The sequence below is a fragment of the Ambystoma mexicanum genome, chromosome 1q (genome assembly GCF_040938575.1).
Source record: "Ambystoma mexicanum isolate Mex_15411 chromosome 1q, UKY_AmexF1_1, whole genome shotgun sequence".
Taxonomy (NCBI): domain Eukaryota; kingdom Metazoa; phylum Chordata; class Amphibia; order Caudata; family Ambystomatidae; genus Ambystoma; species Ambystoma mexicanum.
Genome location: NC_090922.1, coordinates 1,496,682,707 through 1,496,696,157, shown reverse-complemented (window position 1 = coordinate 1,496,696,157; position 13,451 = coordinate 1,496,682,707).

Sequence of the window (13,451 nt, the reverse complement as noted above, 5' to 3'; positions counted from 1 at the left end):
TGAACCACTCGCCGTGAAAAAGGAGAGTGAAGGCAGCGTTCTTAGATAAGAGCAGGCAGGGTTGGAGTTTACGGAGTCGGCGCTTCCAGAACACTAGGTACGTGGGGCAAGAGGCTGGACTAAGGAGGTTAGGATTAAAGGTATGCAATTTCTGCACGTTTAAGAATATAGAGAGAGATCTACTCCAAACGAACTTGCAAAGTGTGCCAGCACTCCTATGAGAGTAGCGACGCAAGGTGCTGTTGCTCTTCCTTCCGGATATGCTGCACTGGAAGGGGGAGTGGCCTCCTGGGACAGACCCATTGCGCGGTCAGCTAGACCGGAACTAGGAATATCGTGCGCCTCCATCTTGAAGGGTGCCATGCCCTGCATCGGAGGAGCCAATGATACATGCATTACACCAGTTTAGTCCATTATAGTGCTTTCTAGGATTTGTCTCTCTGGATTTATAATGGGGAATCTAGGACTACAAGTCCCAGAATTCAAAGGAAGAAACAGTTCTGGGCAATGCCATTGTACAGAGCACATTATGCCATGCGACTTTGAATGTTTAAAGGCAAACTAAATAGGAAAACTAAGAAATATCACCCAAACAGGAAATTATCCCATAGATACTAAAACATGTTATAAACGCACACATTTGTAAAGTTTGTTATCAAGTTTGACTGCCGCTTTTTAAGTTGGCCATGCCCCTTTAGTCCACTCCCAGCACTATATGCCACACTTCCTTGTTAGAGCCCTCCCCTCAATTTCTCAACCCAGTTTAAGCAATGGGTGCATGGTTACTTAAAAATCAGTAGCCTACTACCTAAACTGTAGGGTGGGAAGTATGACATTGCTGCCATCATCTCATCTCTCCTTCTTTAGTGAGGGAAATGCATACATGCCAACCCTTCCGATTTAAACTAATGGCGAGTTCCCATGTGTGTACAAATGTCTAGTATAAAAGACAGATACTACAAAACTAAGCTGGGGCTGAGGTGTGAGAAAGCACTATCCTCAGTCTTAGGGTGGCAAAACAAAACAAGAGAGAGCAAAACCCTGCATTGAACTAAGGTCCGAGAGTGATATGAATTATCCGTAAGGTGAGGTAGCTGCAATGAAAACCTCATCAAAATGATGTTCATATTTAATCAAAACATCTTTCCACGTCAACAGGATGTATGCCTACAATCATGGAACACATTTCAATGCATACAAGCTGTTGTAATACAAAAATCAAATCAAAAACACCATGGCCCTGATTCACAGAATGTATTCCTATGGGATTGCGCCATTATGAAACACTTCCATGAATCAGGCCCCACATGTGTATTAAACAAAAAGTATGAACAAATCAACACAATCATGCAGATTCAGAGTATGTTATTGAATTACATTCGTTTGTAACATACTTTACAAAGCACATACATTGAGAATCTGCAGTTAAATATGTGCAGAAAGTGTGGTGAGTGCCCACTGTTTGTCAATTTAACATTAGCATTAGTCTATCTGCGGGTCTACGTCCAAAGAACAAGAAGTTAGAAGCAATTATACAATAATGCCTGTCCTTGTCGAATAACAGAGTGATGGGATCTTGTGGTAGACGCCTTGTGTAGAGAGGATAGCCTGACTGTGAATTAGTGATAGACGTTTCGGCTGGTGTCTTAAATTCAGCGACCAAAGCCTTCTTCAGGATCCATAACAATTGCTTAAACGGGGAACCTGCATCACCAGCACCACTTCTTCAAAAATCGCCACCCAAACTTGTGCATCACTGCAGACGAGCGAATATTAAAGCCTGCAAAGGAAAACCCTATATTTGCACAATTTCGGCTGAAAAAGCAAAAATGAGCCCATCACCACCATTAAGGTACATGAGGTACCTAGTAGCTCCAAGATGGCCAACCGCGACATGCCTGCAGCCCCCTCTGCCTAACCAGGCCACCAGCAGCCTGCCAATTGTCTATTCGGCCTATTTCAATCCCCATTGGCCCCCTCCAAGGCCTACGGGAGACAAGGCCATCACCTGTTTTGCACCTGTTTTTGCCGTGTCTGCCATCTGCCAGCCCCCCTGGCTTGCGCACCAGACCCTAGCAAAGGTAACATTGCAACTCCATACCAGCCGCCGCTCTACTATCACTGGCTGACTACCATTGCTACTCGTGCCTCCAAGAGTTAACACCCTTGTTATCATCTAACTGAATTTTGTCAACTGTACCTTACGCTCTACATGCGGGCGCTCGCCTACTTTCAAGCTATTACTTCTTCCACTCTATGAAAATACTGCACCTAGCCCAGTCTATGAATGTTAAACCTAGATAGACCCTGATACACTAGTGCCTCACACTTGCCTGCACAGTGTTTTTAGCCCAATTTGTGATTCTCAAATCTAGACAGACCCTGTTGTCATATTGGTTATCATTGGTCTGCACAGTGTTTTTAGCCCAATTTGTGATTCTCAAATCTAGACAGACCCTGTTGTCATGTTGATTATCATTTGCCTGCACAGTTTTTTTAGCCCAATTTGTGATTCTCAAATCTAGACAGACCCTGTTGTCATATTGTTTATCATTTGCCTGCACAGTGTTTTTAGCCCAACCTGTGGTTCTCAAATCTAGACAGACCCTGTTGTCATATTGGTTATCATTTGCCTGAACAGTGTTTTTAGCCCAACCTGTGATTCTCAAATCTAGACAGACCCTGTTGTCATATTGGTTATCATTTGCCTGCACGGTGTTTTTAGCCCAATTTGTGATTCTCAAATCTAGGCAGACCCTGTTGTCATATTATTAGTACCCAGCTATCCCACTCTTGACAACGACTCCGGCTGAATAACTACCGCGGCCACCCAAGATGCACCTAGCAGTTGCTTGCCTTGCTATCTGACTCCCACTTATACCTACAGAATGTACCTACAAGGCCTCTTCTCAGCACTTCTGAGAGTATTTCTCCACGTCAACCACCTGTCCAGCCACCCCAGCCTTACCTCTAGCTATGCCTCCATAGGAACCACTTCTCCACTCACGATGCACCTCTCTATACCAGGTAGCCTCACTGCCAGAAACTCCAAATTACGTGCCAGACTACCCAAAATATATGAGCCCCGATCCAGAGACTCTAACCAGTCCAAATTGACCAACCGGACCCTACCCATGCTTCCGATCCCCCCCACCAACCGTCCCTTGGACACACCCAAGCAATGCCAAACTAACACCAAGCATAAGGTTCACAACTTAACCACCACAACCACCCGTACTAAATCTATCACCCCTCTCATACGAGGCGCCTTAATTAAGGCACGATCAGTAGTAGCCCATGCCACAGATATAGCAGACCTCATTCTAGCAGAAGAACTAGACTTCCTAGCCATTACCGAGTCCTGGCTCCATTCAGCTGCTGGACCTGCTCTCTCACTAGCCGTCCCTGACGACTACACTATCCTCTGAGCGGACAGAACAGAATCCAGAGGTGGAGGCCTGCCAAAACACACCTCAACATCAGACTTGACACCACCAATCACCTCCCATCATGCACATCTCTCACAGCTAAACTTCCTACCGCCAACTCCCAAACTATAACCATCCACTTACTCTACTGACCCCCTGGCCCGCCTGGTTCCTTTGAGGAAGACTTCACCACCGCCATCACTAATAACCTAAAAAACTCCTCCTGGACTGGGTATCTGACCACAACTGTGTGGCCTCCATCACAGCTAACACCCCCCAATCATGGTCCGACCACCATCTCCTCGCCTTCAACCTGGAAGCTGCTAGCCCTATTACTAACAACCTTCTAGCCACAGCTATCCCTACGAGAAGCAAGAAAAACATCACAGCTGAAAAACTCATCCCTCTTATCCTCCCAACCTTGAACCAACTCCCAGCCACCTCCAACCCCCACTACCTCGTACAAAGCTACAACAATAGCATGTGCTCAGCCTTAGACTCTATCGCACCCGTAAAACTGAGAAAGTGTAAGCCGAAAAAACACTTGAACACATGGTTCTCTACTCATTTAAAAGCCCTCAGATCTGAGAAACTCATAAAGGAACAAGCCTGGAGACAACCACCAACAGACACCAACAAGCAGACCCTGAACAACATAGTCTCTACTTACAAAAAGGAAATCATCACCGCTAAACAGGAATCATACAATCAGAGAATATCACAAGCCAAATCTAGTACTAAGGAACTGTTTACTACCATCAAAGAGCTGGAAACACCCGTCCTAGTCCCATACACATGTGTGACAGATAAACAATGGTGTGCCAGTGTCCAAAAGGCCCTGTCTAGTAAAGTAGCAGGCCTCCAAATCAAAATCTCTAACAAGAAAGAATCACTAACCAAGTCTACCAACTTCACTAACACCCCCACACACCCAACACCTCACCCCACGCCCCAGAACCTGATACCTAACCAACTCTCCCGCTTCAGCTTTTCCAAAGTCTCCACGTTAGAAGTGGAAAAAATAATTCTCAGCCTCAAACCATCAAACTGTCAAGGCGACCCTTGCCCCTGTCAAATCATCAAAGACGCATCTAGAGACCTCTCACCATTCATCACCAAACTTATTAATGCCTCCTTCTCTTCGGGTACCATCCCCAATAACCTTAAAGAATCTTGGGTCCTCCCCTACACAAAAAACCCACCCTAGACCCGACGATCCCCACTAATTACAGACCCATTACCACCGTCCCCTTCTTGCTCAAAAATTAAATAAGACAGCCTATCAACAAATACAAAAATACCTTGAGCAAAACCACCACCTGGGAATCTGGCAATCAGGCTTTAGACCGCAACATGGGACAGAGACAGCTCTCATTGACCTTAAGGCCCAAATCGACACTCTGAGAGACAATGGGAAAAACGGCTCTGTTGCTCCTTCTAGACCTCTCCGCAGCATTCGATCTAGTTGATCACAAAATTCTTTGTGACCACCTAAACTCGGCTGCCCACTTCTCCCAAAAAGCCATCGGCTGGATTGAGTCATTCCTGAGCAACAGATCCATGCGTGTCTTTTCCACCTTAGCTTACGCTGACCCCATACCCATCACAAGTGGGGTCCCCCAGGGATCATGTGTCTCCCCTACCCTTTACAACGTGTTCACAAAGCCCCTGTTTGATGATCTTGACGGTCTGGGTATCCCCTACACTAATTACGCTGATGATACCCAGATACTCATCCCATTGATGGGAGATTACAACAAGGATTTGGACTTGCTGAACAGGGAGTACCTCATCATCCAGGCATGGATGGACTCCCACAGTCTATGCCTGAATGATGACAAGGCTGAACTCATCATCCTCGGATCCACCCCAATCTAAACAAACTGGACCACAACTATTCGAGCTTCACTATAGACGGCAACCCCATCAAGGTAGCAAAAGTAGTGAAAACCCTAGGAATCTACCTAGACTCCGCCCTTAACTTCCACAAACAGGATAGCTCTATGGCCTCTTCCACAGCCTACACATGTAGGCTTATAAGAGCAGCCAAACCTTTCCTATCCACTCAGAATTGCATTACCCTAGCCAGAGCCCTTGTTTTATCCAAACTCGACTATTGTAATGCCCTTTATGTTGGAGCCAACAAACAGATTACTAACAAAATCCAGACCCTGCAAAATAATGCAGCGCTTAGCATCCCCAAGAGAGCAAACATCTCCAACATCAGGAGATCTCATAACTGGCTCACCACCACCGACAAAATCTGGCTCAAAGTCGCCTCCTTAGCACACAAATGCCCCAATAATGCAGCCCCCCGCTACTTAGCTGACAGAATAAAAAGATACTCCCCTAACAGGCCCACCAGAACCTCCAATGCTAATTTGCTTACAGTTCCCAGGTTCAATCGATCCAAAATGGGCGGGAACAGCTTCCAGGTGAAAGCAGCCCAACACTGGAACTCCCTGCCACTCGCTCTAAGGACACCCCAAACCTACCCCCTCTTTAGACGTAACTACATTCAGTGGTTAAAGAATAACGACCAATAACTGATCTGCCTCTGCATTTTATGCTTCTATGTAAATATGTATATTTGTAAACTGCATATCATTGTATCTATCGCAACTGAATTAACCTATGCATATCCTGTAAACTACTGTACAGCATTGTAACCAAGCTGAGGATAACCTTACTGCTCCTGCGCCCTCATAACTTTGGGTCTGGCACGCAATATAAATGAATAAACTAAACTAAACTTAGACACTAGTGAATATGTGTGTACCTCAGTGTAGGCATCTAATCAAGATTAAAATGTACAATATAAAGTAGCGCAAGCGGATCGGAGGGCAAATGCCCTACACATTGGAACATAACAGCATAACAGCTTAAAAACAAGAGCACAGGCAGTCAGGGGACTCACCTGAAAGGAGTGCCCTAATGTTCTGCAAGTGAGAGAGAGTCCAGAGTGAAGGTCGAGGTTTGTTCAAAGTGTGTAATTGCAACGGTAAGAGGCAAAAGGAAACGGTCTCAGATGGACAATGACGCATATAATTCCCCCAGCCTGTTAGAGCCCAGTGCGCTAAACACCTGGCCTGTGGGCCAAAGATTGGCGGGAAGGCAAGGGGGGGGAGAGAGAATGAAACAAAAGAACTCACCCTCCCGATTTAGACAGGAGACCCCCGACCTTTGCATCAAAAATGTTGCTATTTTGGGTTTTTCCATCCTAAAATAATTCTAACCCTAATGAAATCCAATGGGAAATAATGAGAAGTTCCGTTCTCCCACTTCCTGTGACAAAATCTCGCTCCCAGGTGCTCTGAAACGTTGGCATGAATGGACAATGTACTGGACAAAGCAAAGAGGTGCTGGGAATGTTGGCTCCAGTCCCAGGAGACAGGCGACAGACATTACATTAGCCCTTTTCTCTATTCAGAGGTCACTGGGTGATTAACTTGAGAGTCAGGAAGGACCAGGATATCCACATACCCACAATCCTATGCGGAATGTTCATATATACAATATATACAATAATGATAGCAGAAGCTTTATATTCCTGTAAAACAATACATGGAGAGGCACTCTGAAGAGGACAAACTGAATATTACTAGTTTCTTTATTTCAAATCCTGCACTGGTTTGACACTGTAATTCTCAGTCCTCGCAGAGAGATAATACATTCTACACCATCAGTCGCTTCAGGAGCTTTTCTCTGTTCAGAGGTCGCGGGGTCAGGGAAGAGCTCACTCTGGTCAGGGGTCAATGAACTGGAGCTTGAGAATACCTCAGTGCGGAAACAGCAAAAAGCAGCCACTGCTCAGAGCAGCTCAGTGAGTAGAAGGCAATACAGCAGTGCACCCAGATATCCACATACCCACAATCCTTTGCGGAAATATGCATAGACAAAACCTTTACAATGATAGCAGAAGCTGTATATTTGTGTAAAACAGTACATGGAGTCGTACCTTGAAGATCACAAACTAAATTTAACTCGTTTATTTTAAATCCTGTACTGATCCGACACTATCATGTTCAGCGTTGAGGTGTTAAAAAGTGCGCGCGTGGACGATTGTGGAGTTGTTTTGCAAAGGATGGAAGTGAACCTACAGTTCACCGTGATGCCCCGCATCAGCTCAAACCTTTCCTTAATACAGCTTGTGAGGCCTCTTCCGCGTTCAGAGACCTGCCAAAAATTGGGTTTAGAGCCTGCGGTCACTGCCACACAGAGTGCAGTAACATGCCGGCTGCAGAATAACGCGAAGCATGCACAAACGGCGGTGTTATGTAATATCGAGGTATATCTGTACCTTGGAAGAATAGAGTGCGGGCAGATTTATTTAAAATAAAGTAGGCTTAATTTCCATAAGCTATTCGTGCAGTGACTGTATGCATTGAATTAAATTCATATAAAGCGTATCTCTGATTGTGCAACAAGTTGGTATATGCAGATTACAATGGATTATGGGCAAGCGGATATCCGTGAGGGGTAGAATGTCCATGAGCTGAACTGTTCAGAGCAGTAGCTGGATTCAGTGCAGAGTTTGTGCTTTTGTCACTTGTCCTAATACAAAAACGCATATACTTGAAAGCATGTTTCACACGTTGGCAGTGAAATGTATTTACTTCTCATCTTCCTTGTCACAGTACTTACACCTGCCTTCCCCTCAACTATGTAAGATCAGTCCTTATCTATTTTATTTATTTTTTTAATAAACTTTATCGTGCATTTGGTTAAAGAAAACCTTAAAAACTACTTTATATCACACAACACATAAAATTGTATTTTATATATTCATGCATTTTATAAAATAATGTAATATCACATTTTTGTAAGATATAATATATTCAAATAAAATTCCTATTACTATTAGTGAATACAATTCAAGTTTCAATTCATGTAAATTGCTCTAATCTAAAACTAATTACACTAGACAACTGGCTGGCTAAAACAATTTACTTTGACTCAAGTAAGTGGATTAAAAAACGTATTCCATAGAAATTTGGAGCTGCAGTAATCACAATAGATTACGTGCAGTAAAGTCTATTCCAATCTTGATAAATTTGTATGCATTCCATACAATCCACAAAATTCCCATATGCCTTAACATGAGCATTCAACCTTGTGCAGCATGGCAAAACCTGCCTGTCAGTTTCGGCCTTCCTTGTTATTGATATTTGTGCACATTAGTGTCTCGAGAGTGACCATTTTCCTCTTATGGGACGCTTGAATCGACGGGCTGTGTCTGCCGGCACCAGACTTTCTGGTCACCTAAGTGTTCATTCAAGTAGAACCCTGATCACTTGGAGCTACCAGAATATAGTGAAGTTCTGATGGTCGAGTGGTAGGTATTGTTGTAGGCGTATTCAGCCAGTGGCAAAAGATCTTTCCAATCGTCTTGTGCAGCGCTTACATAACTGCAGAGATATCCCTCAAGGGTTTGATTTAATCTCTCAGTCTCGCCATTTGATTGAGGATGATATCCCGAGCTCAGTGCTCGCGATATACCCAGAATGTGGTAGACCTGTTTCCAATACCGTGAGGTTTATTGCGATCCTCGGTCGCAAATAATTGTTTCAGGGAGACCAGGAGAGAGCACATCTCCCCCATCAGAATTTCTTGCAAATGGCTCTGCATTCAACAAACAATTGAGCTAAAAACACTTTGCCTTACTTACAAAGCCTTAAACCACCTAGCCCCCCCATATCTCACCAACAAACTGTCTTTGAAGCCGAACAATAGAATCACTAGATCTGCTAACACTCTCTGCCTCACTGTGCCTAGATTCACCTCTAAAAGAGCTGGCGGCTCAAGTTTCACGGTCCTCGCCCCTCAACTTTGGAACTCCCTGCCGTTGAATACCAAATCGGCCGCCTCATTCCATCTGTTCAGGAAGGTAGTCATTGGGTGGCTATTAGACAAAACCAAAACCAATCCAAAGCCCAACTAAGACCATGACTACGGTATATTTTGTACATACTACTCAAATGTTCTAATTGTATGCTCTAAATATCGCCGATTGTATAGCCTGTACATCATTTCTACATAGTGTATATCTGCATAATTTTTATATTGTGTACCTCTGTAACCTGTCTTTAAGTGCCCTTTTACTCCAGGGTGTGGTGTGCTATATAAGTAAAATAAACAAACAAACAAACATGTAGAGAAAACACATGAGTTATGAAGATTCGAGCCTTTTGAGCAGCGGTAGGGAGCCATAAAAGAGAAACAAAGTGTGCCATCTGATCTAGGTAATTCAACCACGAAGTCTGTGTATATGATCTGCCATGGACGAGAAGGGAGTGGCATCTTTATCAGTTTCCCCAAAGGGGAATGACGAGGAGACTTGGTTTGAAGACACATTGGGCATGATTCCACGTGTTCTCGGGTGTCCTTCTTTAAACTTGGCCACCAGAAGTATCGAGAGACACATCTTGAGTTGTGGCGGTTCCTCTGTGTCTGGCAGTTTTAGAATGGTGGCACATCCCCAACACTTCCTTTTGAAGGGACCTTGTTGGTAGCTCTATGACCCAAAAAGTAACATCCTTCCGTAAAGGTTAATGCAGACCTCGCCCATTTTGGTAATGGATATTTTCGGGCTGTCTCAGATTGTGATCTTAGTCGTGTTAAGAAATCTGAAGGAGTTTGAAGTCCCAATGCCAAACGTGGAAAGATGGGTTCTGTTCGGAATTGGTCCGAAGGAATCAGTTCTTTACGGGAAAAAGCATCTGCTCTCAGATTACTCCTTCCCAGTATGAAGGAGAAATGAATTCGGAAAGGTGAAACAAAATGTGCCCTGTCTACTGTTGCATGTTTGGGCATATTGAAAGATCCTAAGATTTTGATGGTCTGTCGGTACCTCCACTGGAAATCTTGCCCCGAGCAGAACGTGTCGCCATTCTTCAAAAGCTCTCTTTATAGCCAGAAGCTCCTTTTCCAGAACAGTGTAGTTTAGTTCAGCTGTGGAAAGGGTCTTAGACAGATATGCTATTGGGCGTTATTGAGCCTGGCCATCTTACTGTAACAATACAGCCCCTGCGGCATACTGTGAGGCGTCTGTCTCCACAATAAACTGACAGTTCTGCTCTAGGGTCTTCAATATGGGAGCAGATGTAAAACATCTTTTAAGTTTATCAAACTTGTGTCTCTGGTCCCCATTGGAATTACTTGCCCTTCTTAAGTAGATTGGTCAACGGTTAGGTCAAGGAAGAGAAGTTCGGTATACATTTTCGGTAGAAATTAGCGAATCCTACAAACCTTTGGATGTCTTTCCGTGAAGTAGGAATAGGCCATTCTCTTACTGCTGATTTCTTCTCTGGATCCATTTCGATTCCCTCGGCAGATAGCACATATCCCAAATATGCCACCTAGGTTGATGGAAGGAGCATTTTTCCAATTTACAGTAAAGATGATTCTGTTGGAGTCTCCTTAGAACTTCACTGAGGTGCCGATAATGCTCCTGTAATGAGAGTGAAAACACTAGTACATCATCTAGATAGATGATCACATTATGTAGTAGAAGGTCTGCAAACTGATGGTCCATGAACCTTTGAAACACTGCTGGAGCATTTGAAAGAACGAAGGGCATGACTCGATATTGGAAATGGCCAAATGGGGTTCTGAAGGCTGTCTTCCACTCGTCACCTTGTTTGATTCTAATTAAATGATAGACTCCCTTTAGGTCCAGTTTGGTATAAACCTTAGCTCCTTTTACCGCCTCTAAGATATCTGGAATAAGAGGCATTGGGTATTTGCCCGGGACAGTGATCTTGTTCAATCCCCTAAAATCAATGCAAGGACGTAATTCGGCCGTGTTCTTCTTAGGGATGAAAAATAAGGAAGCAGCAGCTGGAGATGTGGATTCCGTTATGAGACCATTCTTAATGTTAGTCTTCAGGTAGTCCCGAAGTACCTCCTTTTCAGTATTGGAGAGAATATACATTCTCCCAAAAGGAAGAGGTTGATCAGGGAGCAAAGTTATGGCGCAATCGTACCTTCTATGTGGGGGCAATTGAGTATATTTTGAGGTGGAGAATACCTCTTGAAATTGTTGATACCTTTCCGGAAGACCGGTTATCTAGCATAGTGTTGTGATCCCTTGAGTCTCTGAGGGAGTAGCTGTGGGCTCTAGTGGAAGTCCCCTACAATCTTCTATACAATGGGCTAGACAATACTCAGACTCCAGGAAAATAGAGCCTACTGACCAGTTGATAAACAGATTCTGTTGTCTCAACCATGGAAGCCTGAGAATGATTGGATGGTGAGCAGCCCTAATAATGTCCAAAGAAAGAATTTCCTGATGAGCAGAGATGGTCATTAGCAGAGGAATTGTCTGATGCTTAGTGGGCCCAGAAACTAGAGGACTACCATCCACGCTTTCCACAGGAATAGGCTCAGTCTTTGGTGAGCGCGGAATACCATGGATCTTGGCCCAATGATCATCTATAAAATTCCCGGCTGCACCACTGTCTATGAGAGTGGGAACGTCCTGAAGCTTGTGCCCATCAACTGTTAAGGAGATTTTTAGGATCAGCATATGTGTATCCCGAGGACGAAGACACAGGGAAGTACGTGTTCTGGTTGATGAACCTTGTTCTTGCAGCATTTCCCGAACCGTGGCTCCTCTCACGGCCGGGAACTGGTGTTTCTCGATCTCCTAGGTGGTGCAATTGGACACTCTTGTACGGAATGGATGTTCGCCCCACAATACATACAAAGTCCGAAAGTGCGCCTACGTGCCCGTTCTTCAGGGGATAGAAGACCGCTTGCTGCTGACCCCAATTGCATGGGTTCTTCTGTAGTATTCGCTCAACTTGCGTGGTGCTGAATAGATAACGGTCGAGAAATCCTCCCTTTCCTACGTTCACTCTAACGCTCCTTCAGACGGTAGTCAATCTGCATCACTAATGCGATAAATTCGGTGAGAGTGGTGGGCCTTGGTACTCTATACACTTCATCCTTAAGGGCTTCTGACAGACCTCTTTTGAAGATGGTCATCCGTGCCTCGTCAGACCAGGTGGTTTCACTAGCCATCTGTTTGAACCGAGTGATATAAGCCAGAATGTCTTGATTTCCCTGTTTTAAATCTAAGAGATGTTCTTGTGATGCTACTCTAATCTCCTGTCTCCCAAATATAGAACGAATGCTATTGAAAAACGCGGTGTGTGAGTCTAGGATTGGGTTATTGGTAGTGACCAACGGAGTTGCCCAGGCCAGAGCAGGTCCGGTCATCTGCGATATCATGTATCCTACCCTGTCTCTGTCAGTATGGAAGTAAGCTCCTTTAAATGTAAATTGAATCGCACATGAATCTATAAACTCTTTTACTTTATGTGGATTCCCGTCAAATTTTCCACCAGGCAGTGGGCCTGGCAGAACCTCTGAACAATGGGGAATGCGACTAACAGCCTGCTTGTTGTGCAGCTTGTTGTGCTGCCTGCTTTTGATTCTGCCTGAGAGAGGCATTTTCCTGTTTGAGCTGCTGTATCTCTGTAGTGAGTGACTGACCTGCAGCTATTAACTGCTGTATCTGCAGATCCATGTCGATAAGGACCTATGGTACAGCAGAGATCATCCAAGGTCTACTCAGCTCTGGTTGAAATGGGAAAAACCCTTCCACGGGCGTTGCTATCTGTTATGCTTGGATCACAATCAGAGCGAAATGTAGAAAAATTGATGACAACCCACCTGAGTGTAGCTCGATCTCTTTAGGTGACAGCTGTTTGTTGAGTAAAGGAATCTACCTGTAGTCCCTTCTGCGCCCCAGCCCAAGGCTTGGGTGCAGAGAGAAACCCAGGGAAACCCCAAAGGGAAAAAAACCCTGTGAAGAGCTGCTGGGGTACGTGGTTTCCTAGTGCAGTCTTCAGATGGAGAGGGTCGGTGATCCTAATCTCAGGAAATGAATCTTCGATGATTTAACCGGATCTGGAGTCTTCTGATATAGCACTACATAGAGAGCAATGGAGGTTATTGTTGATATAATGACCCCCGGCTCTCTTCCCACTCCCGAGAGATCTTGCTTACCTCTGAATC